Raw genomic sequence first — 8171 nt, 5'->3', positions numbered from 1 at the left:
CAGGTTCTTCAGGTCATTACTGCATGACAGCAAAGCCACAAATGATTTGTCACTAGGGGCAAAAACGGCTGACATGGTTGTACTGTAACGTAACAAAACTGTAGCAGTGAATAATCTTTGCCAGTCAACTGTGCAATCATTAGCGAATGATTAACATATTAATATTTACTGTATATATAATATATCATAACCAAGTTATTATTGCAAGTTATTACAGTCATTTGTCTTGTGCTTCATTTGGGCTCAGTCTAATGGAGGAATTGTTATCGTTATTATAAGCTTTTTCCATCCACCTACCCTCGCATTTCCAAAGTGAGTGCCCCTACAGGTGGCAGGGCTCAACGTGACTTGATATAGTGGCAGGGTACATACACTGCAGCCTAATAACATTTAGTATGTCATGTTTGTCTTAGTATGTCCTTTCAGCCTTTCATGTGGTATCTAACACCATTCAGTCCCACGCTGACTTGTCACTGTTATTTTATCACGTTTTATTAACAGCACAGCACGGTGAAAGGAAAAGGCCAGAGCAGAAACGAGACAAAAACCACCATGCAGACACATCACCGAGCAGGTGCAAGTCAAAACGACGAACAGCTTGCTGTAATGAAAAACCCCAAACAGTCAAATGATGGATGATCAGCTACCCTCAGCCCCCGCAGCCTCCTTCTTATACCTTTACAGATAATTTCTTACATGTATGAGATGGTAAGCTGCACATTATTAGAGGTTTCAGATTTTCTACAGAGAAATGAATCAGCTTCTTTTTGTTGTATGTGGACTTAAATCCCACATGTATTTTTACTCTGTGGAATAAATTACTGGTTCGGTTTCAACCTTGAAATACTTAAATTGTTCCATCTGTGATAAATTCTTCTGCCTGGGTAGTAGGAAAAAAAGAGAGGAAGGCATGGAGGTCAGATCGTCTCCGCCCTACAGTCTTGCTAAGTGGCCGGAGGCGATAAAGAAGAGAAGTTGTTTTTTCTATTTTTTCTCTGTTTTGTTACTCTATGTTTGCCTGCATGCCCTAACTTTGTTGTCAGGAAAATTTGTTCATCTTGGCTTTTTCATATTCACATCAATGATGCACAGCAGCACCTTAGAGATTAGAGGAGGAGACCACAGATCCACTGAGAAGAGCCAGCTTTAGATTAGAAGGTATGTATAATACAGTTATGTCATTCTATCATTTAGAAACGGGTTGCTTTTACATTAATGTTACTTAATTATTTGCATTATTCGCTGTTAGTTCCTGATTGATGTTGTCACTATTTCAGAAATAATTTATTAAAAGTAATTAAGAAAGTCAGAGCTTTTTTCTTGTGTGCAGACCCGTGCTACTCCCTGGGTTTGGAAAGCTGCTGTTATGCAGAAGAAACACATTAACCCTGAGATCTGGTGAGTCTTGTTGATTTGACCTGTCACATACTGTCATTAAGCTGAATTACAAACACTGTATGTGTGTGTTATAAAAATGTCTTAGTTGAGAAATTGTAGAGCAATGTATAGAAGGGAAAGTGTAACACACACTTCTGCTGTTTGGTGATTTGGGAGAGGATTCTGTCCGTGTGTGTGCCTTTCAGAACACCAATTAACCATATCTGCTAAGAAGAGGAGGTTATCAAAAGGTGAGGGTATTTCGCACACAGCATTAATCTTCTTTAATGGAGAGGCCTCAGCCACTGTGACTGGATGGCTCCAATCACAGTGGATAGGTGGTTGGTCCAGATGAAACACCTGTGGAGATATGGCTATGTCGAGAAAAGAGGACGTCAGGTTTTGAATGGATTATTTAAAGCAATTTTGGAGATTAGGAGGATGCCCGAGAAATGGAGAAGAAGTGTACTGGCACTGATTTCCAAACATAAGGGTAATGTGCAGAGCTGTAGTAATTAGGAGGGGATATAGTTGACGAGTCAAGCTATGGAATGGAGTTTATTTTAATGCTGAGAAACAGCACAACAGATGTGACGTTTGCTTTGAATGTGTTGAGCCAGTGGTGGGGTGTCTGGTAAAAGTAACAAATGAGTTCAAGGTGTGTTTGGGATTATCTCAGGAATTTACTTTGAGCCCCTTCTTATTTGCAACAGTGATGGACAGGCTTACCGATGAGGTCAGACAGGATCCGTAGACTATGGTGTTTGCAGACATTGTGATCTGTAGTGAGAGCAGAGAGAAGGTGGAAGAGAGTCTAGAGAGGTGGAGGTAACTTCTAGAGAGAAGTGGAGTGAAAGTCAGTAGAAACAAGACGGAACTCAAGATGCAAGGAGCAGAGCAGAAGGTAGATGAGTGTACATACCTGGGTTCAACCATGCACCAGCTAGGTGAAGGCAGGTTGGAGTGGGTGGAGATGAGCATCAGGGGTAGGGATGGGTATCGAAAACCGGTTCTTGTTGAGAACCGGTTCCCACTGTTTCAATTCCTTGGAATCGTTTGCCATTTTTGCAAACGATTCCCTTTAATGATTCCAGTCGCCCCGAATTATGTCACTACGTTGCGGAGCGTCATTTACCTGGCAGGAAACACGGCGCGTAAGCGGCTCAAACGCTCAAAAGTTTGGTTATACTTTACGAGAACGGATGACAACAGGGCAACTTGCAATACTTGCAAAGTAGATATTTCATTTAAGGGAGGAAACACTACGAATATGCAAAAGCATTTGCTCACAAAACAACGCGATGACCTTAAATGAATGTCGTGTTTTTAATTCCGCTCCGGACTCGTGAATCTCAACCCAGCAGCAGCGGTAACGTTTGCACGTCCTCTCCCGTTAATGCGGCAGGTAAATAATCAACTAACAGTGCATATTATGTTAGCGCGATCTGCCTTATTACAAACCTGCCATTACTGTGCATTTAGTGACCATGATGAGACAGAGTCTGGCTCAGATGCTGGCAGCTCTCGCTGCAGTCTACCGGTAGCGTCTCCTTTCAGGCCAGGATAGACGAATGTCACCGAGCAGTGTCTAAGTTTGTGGTCAAAGGCTTGAACCCATTTGCCACAGCAGATGCCCCGATTTCACTTTGGTAAGTGAATGTGTTTAATTGTAGGCAGGACATTACTGGATATTCTTGTGTAATTGCTACAGAAGAATATTTATTTTATTATTTTACATTTACAATTTTTTTTCCTGGGGCCCCTTTGACACCCCATTGAAGAGCCGTAGGCTGTGTATCTCTTAAGATCTCACTGTTGGGTTTGTAAGGCCATGTTACTCCTAAATTTCTATCTTGTTCAAAGAGAAGATATAAAACAAAGTTCTTTTTTTTTTTTTTTTTGATTCACCTTTTATTGTTTATTTTATTTTCACTTACTGAATACGGGACAGACGTGACTGGGGGAAAGAAAGAGGGAAAGAGAAACAGCTGAGAAGAGGGACGGGGGAGAAGGGCAAAAAACATAAACCAACAGAACGGGCAGAGAAAAAAAAATGCATATATCGATAACCTGGATCACCTGCTGAGAAAGAAAAAAGAAAACAAGCAGAAGAGAACAAGAGTAATAGAATAAACAACATCACAATGATATATGGGAATATGACAGTAAATACTAAATGTTAAACATTATTGTGCAGCACATAAGATCAACAGAACACAGTGTGCTTTGAGGTAGGAGCCAAAAAGGGTGTAGTTTGTGGGTGTGATCACCCGTGTGTACACCTGTGAGCATGGACGCGCTTGTTTTTTGTTTTTTAAAAGGTTCCTTCATGTAATAATCTGCTAGAGGGTGTGGGGGGGCCACAGCCCCGTCCTCCAGGGCGTGAAGCAGGTGTGGAGGAGATCAAAACTCCAGACATCCAGAGGCCCCCAGAACACAAGAGACCAAGGAAGACCAACAGAGGGGCAGCCGCGCCACTGTCCCAGAAAGAGCTGAGGAGAGTCCTAGATGAGGGCTCACTCAGCAGCCGCGGAGCAGAAGCCAGGGGGGTTGCAGTGACGCGCCCGTGAGCTCCGCCGGCCGCCAGCTGTGCCTGAGTGACCGAGCCCCAGGCCGAGAGGCCGGAGGCACCCCACCTCCGAAGTGGCCCGAGCGAGCCCCAGGCTCCAGGCCCCGATAAGCGGCCGCCAAGGAGTGAGCCGGTGTGTACCTGGACGCCCATCCCCAGACACAAAGAACCACCAACGCACCGACACCTGAGGGAGTCCGCCACTGGCAGGGGAAATGGTGGTAGGGGGAGGAAGTGGTGGTAGGGGGAACAAAGTAATAAAACAAAGTTCTAAGCTAATCGACCTTAGTGTTCTCCTTTTTTAAAGAGAATCGATAAGAGAATCGATAAAGAATCGAATCGTTAAACAGAATCGAAAATGGAATCTGAATCGTGAAAATCTTATCAATACCCATCCCTAATCAGGGGTAGATTTTCAGGACGGTGGTGCTATGATGTATGGTTCGGACAGGGTGTCCGACAAAAAGACAGGAGGCCGAGCTGGAGGTGGCAGACTTGAGATTAGAGATATCACCTAGAAAATCTACTGAAAATGTGCATTTCACAAATATGACAAATGTATATATCTATGTAAATAATGTGACAAATACTCAAGCAGGGCCTGCACATAACTGATCACCAGTAATGGCTATAAGAATTACCAAGAGAAGAAGGGGCCATTCATTTTTTTAGATCAACTGCTCTCCACCAGCTGTACAGCCAGAGGTTATGATAAGTTTAGTTTAGAGACTGACTTAAAAAAAAGCATGCCAGTGCTCATGTATCAACATGTGTGATGTGCGAGCCCCATCGTAACCCCTAACCTTAAAGAAAATATGGTGTTTTTCAAACTTTACAGCCAGGACCTAGCTGTGCATTTCAAGTACTCGCTACCTTAAAATAAAAATGATTAGGTGTCAGAGTGGTAATTTCAGTGGCATGGAAATTCATACAAAAGGTCGTGACATCAAAATCAGGCTTATTATTCTATGGCGTATACATATCTATAATAACAGATCAGAATTCAGGATATTTTCCTTGAATTATGAACTTAAATGCATTAAATAGCAGCCAATTAGATGTCAGTTTTACTTCAGAGTTTATTTAACATGAAAGTTTGCATAGCAAGTAAATACTTAAAAATCAGGTTCATCAGAGTAAGGCACACATTTATAACTTGCCTGCAGTAGCAGAGGTACAAAATCAGTTGAATATGTTTCATCATACGATGGTGTGAAATGCTCGTGTTTTTTTTTTTTTTGTTTAATAGTAAAATTTGTTTGATTATCCAAAACACTGACAAAACAAAAAATAGGAAATCAGGAAGGGGGCAAACACTTTTTCACACTTCACTTTCCACAGGTTTAATGATATAGAGTGGATTTATAGCAGCTGTGTACATCATAGGAACTGTATGTAAAATATACAGAATATGACAAAAATTCCAGATTCATTTCAAAGATCATCGTACAGACATTCCTGTACCTCAGGCATTCTCTCACTATCCAAGACTGTGTTAAGTTAGGTAGTCAAGAAACCCATTGTCCTCTCTTGTAGAAGTCTCCATATTGCCACAGGTACAATATGTCATCAGGACCAACTGGCTTTCCACTCTTCATAGCTGCCCCCTACTTCCTCCTTACTAATGCACTTCAATTAAATTCAATTTTATTTATTCAGCACCAAATCAAAACAACAGTTGCCTCAAGGTGCTTTATACTGTAAGGTCAGACCGTTCTCATTCCGAACGCATAACATACCAATGATTTGTCACGTCCCAAGCAAATGGTAACGTTCCGCATCCCTATGTTACGTGCTTGATGATGGATGGGATCCAATGGAATGATGCTCCCGGTGGTAACACACGTTCCAGCCATGTATTCCAGCCCTAACCATAACCTTATCCATAACCTTAACCACACTCTTAATCATGTTAGATAGTGTTTTCCAAAGCAATTCATGATGAGGAAGTAAAAGAAATGTACATGTGTAGATTGATTCCAAACGGTTCTCATGTTTTCGAACACGTAACATACAGACGAGTTAGGCGGCCGAAAGCATAACGTACTGACGATTTGTCACATGGCGTTGAATGTTATGCTTTGAGATGAGATTGTGTTGGTAAGGTAGATCCTACAATAATACATACAGAGAAAAGCCCAACAATCATATGACCCCCTATGAGCAAGCACTTTGGCGACAGTGGGAAGGAAAAACTCCCTTTTAACAGGAAGAAACCTCCGGCAGAACCAGGCTCAGGGAGGGGCGGGGCCATATGCAGCAACTGGTTCCTGATTCATTATTTGTCCTCCATCTGTCCCCACTCTTTCTCATTTTCTTCATTTATCAACACCTCAATGTCCTTCAATCTTCTCAGCACAATCTCTTCATTTGTTAGCACATTTCCATCTCTAACCTGCTGCACAAATGTTTCAGCTCTATCTCCCTGGCCAGCAAACACATATACGAACTAAACTCTTATTTTCCCTGTTACGGTCTCCTACGGAAAATTATTCTTGGATGAGGGACCAGATTAAATGTGATTTAAATGTCACTATAAAGACTGCAGCTAGGTATCAAGAAACCTCTCCGTGTCTGGGCTTTCTTGGGCTCCACTCATGGAATAGGGTGACCAGGTGTCCCACTTTATGTGGCATCATTTTTATCCCCTACCCCGCTTGTGCCATTGAGACCATTTCCCACATTTTGATTTGCTCTAATTTACAAAAGTCAATGTGAGAGTCTCACAGGAAACATGGCACAGAAAGAGATGTAGGATACATCTATACTAAAACCTGAAGCTGATTAGGAGACAAAAGAGCTTCCATTATAACACAGAACAGTTTAAAATGTTATTGGAAGAGATGGTGTAAGGATATCACAAAGGACCATTAAACACAACTTTACATGTTCATTTATGCTCACAGGTTGTGTTCAAATAAAATACATATTATTATTCTTTTAATCTGCTTAAACCTAAACTTCAAATCCCTTATCATCATTATTAACACGTCCCATATTATTCCGCAAAAATGTGTTTCTTGCTCTAAATGTAGGTTTTTGGGATCTGGTCACCCTACTAAAGGAGCGGCTCATTAGTGATTGGCTTGTAAGCAGCCAATGGGCCCGATGGACATTGGGCTGGGCACCCTGTGGACTTCGGCCCACTTGAGTTTTGCGGGCACAGGATGTAGTCCTGTGGTTTGTGGAGCAGGTAGCAGTTAAAGAGGCCTTTGGTATCTAAACTAGCTTGGGGGAGGGAGGTCTGGGCATCTATGCTTAGATTGCTGACCCAGATAAGCATTAGAAGATAAATGGTTGGGCATGCAGCTACAGTGAGTTTTCCACCTAACTAGGCCACTGTCCCTCTGTTCTCATAATCGGTAAGAGAGAAAAACCTTTCTAGTCTCCAATATCAACTTGTTGTGAAAACTGTATTCGGAGTTGTAATGGCTCTTTCAAATGCTGCCAACTCTAGAGCATTTTATAAATATGTGGTGTAATTCATTTACAAAGGAGTGCCAGCCAGCCACTATGTTAGCACCACAAATATCACCATAAATTCTAAAAGGTGTTAGGTGTGAGAGGCACAGAAATGATTATTGATGGGGAGTGTGCTGTGCAGTGTTTGAATGTAAACAGGATCTCTTTGACAAAGAGAGCATTGCGTACAGTAAGGCCAGCATGTTTGTGGAGTGGTTAGCACCGTCACTGTCAAATTAGTATCCCAGAACCCCGTAGCTAATTGGCTTTGTGTACACAAGATCAATTAATTATGGAATTATGAGCAAATGTAAATTTGAAAGTCTGTGTTTAATTATTAGCCATGTTAGAAGGGATAATGAATATTTTAATTAGTGACCAGGTTTTTGCATTGAACAATATTACAAGTGATAAATGGATCAGTCCTAATAATATAAACCCCTCTCATTCTAAGACTCTTTTATGATATAACATGTTAAGCCATTACAATTTCATACAGACATTTCCTATTTTTATATGCTATACAGTAATCATGTAATGAGTTCTGAAAGAAATCCAATCATCTGATGCTGATTTATAGCATTTATTATTGGCTTATTTTTTAATGAGCTGCAATTCAAACTGGACTAAGCAATAATTTATTGCAGCATAGAAAAAATACAGTCCTGTGTGCATTTCACTGAGCTGTCGCACACTCTGTTGACAATATAGGAAACAAAACGTCAGTTTGTGGTGTTGGTTTTCACATATATCTCGAGTTTAA

The 8171-nt window shown here is 41.3% G+C and overlaps 1 long non-coding RNA gene across 1 annotated transcript; it reads left to right on the top strand.

Annotated features, from left to right (window-relative positions):
• The first annotated feature begins 514 nt into the window (after positions 1–514).
• Positions 515–4180, top strand: LOC145430882 (uncharacterized). The gene is made up of 2 exons (XR_013911203.1): positions 515–2782; positions 2860–4180. It is a non-coding gene; the product is annotated as an uncharacterized LOC145430882 (long non-coding RNA).
• The last annotated feature ends 3991 nt before the right edge of the window (positions 4181–8171 follow it).

The sequence above is a fragment of the Astatotilapia calliptera genome, chromosome 9 (assembly GCF_964374335.1).
Source record: "Astatotilapia calliptera chromosome 9, fAstCal68.1, whole genome shotgun sequence".
Lineage (NCBI taxonomy): Eukaryota > Metazoa > Chordata > Actinopteri > Cichliformes > Cichlidae > Astatotilapia > Astatotilapia calliptera.
This window is presented reverse-complemented; position numbering and strand designations above follow the sequence as displayed.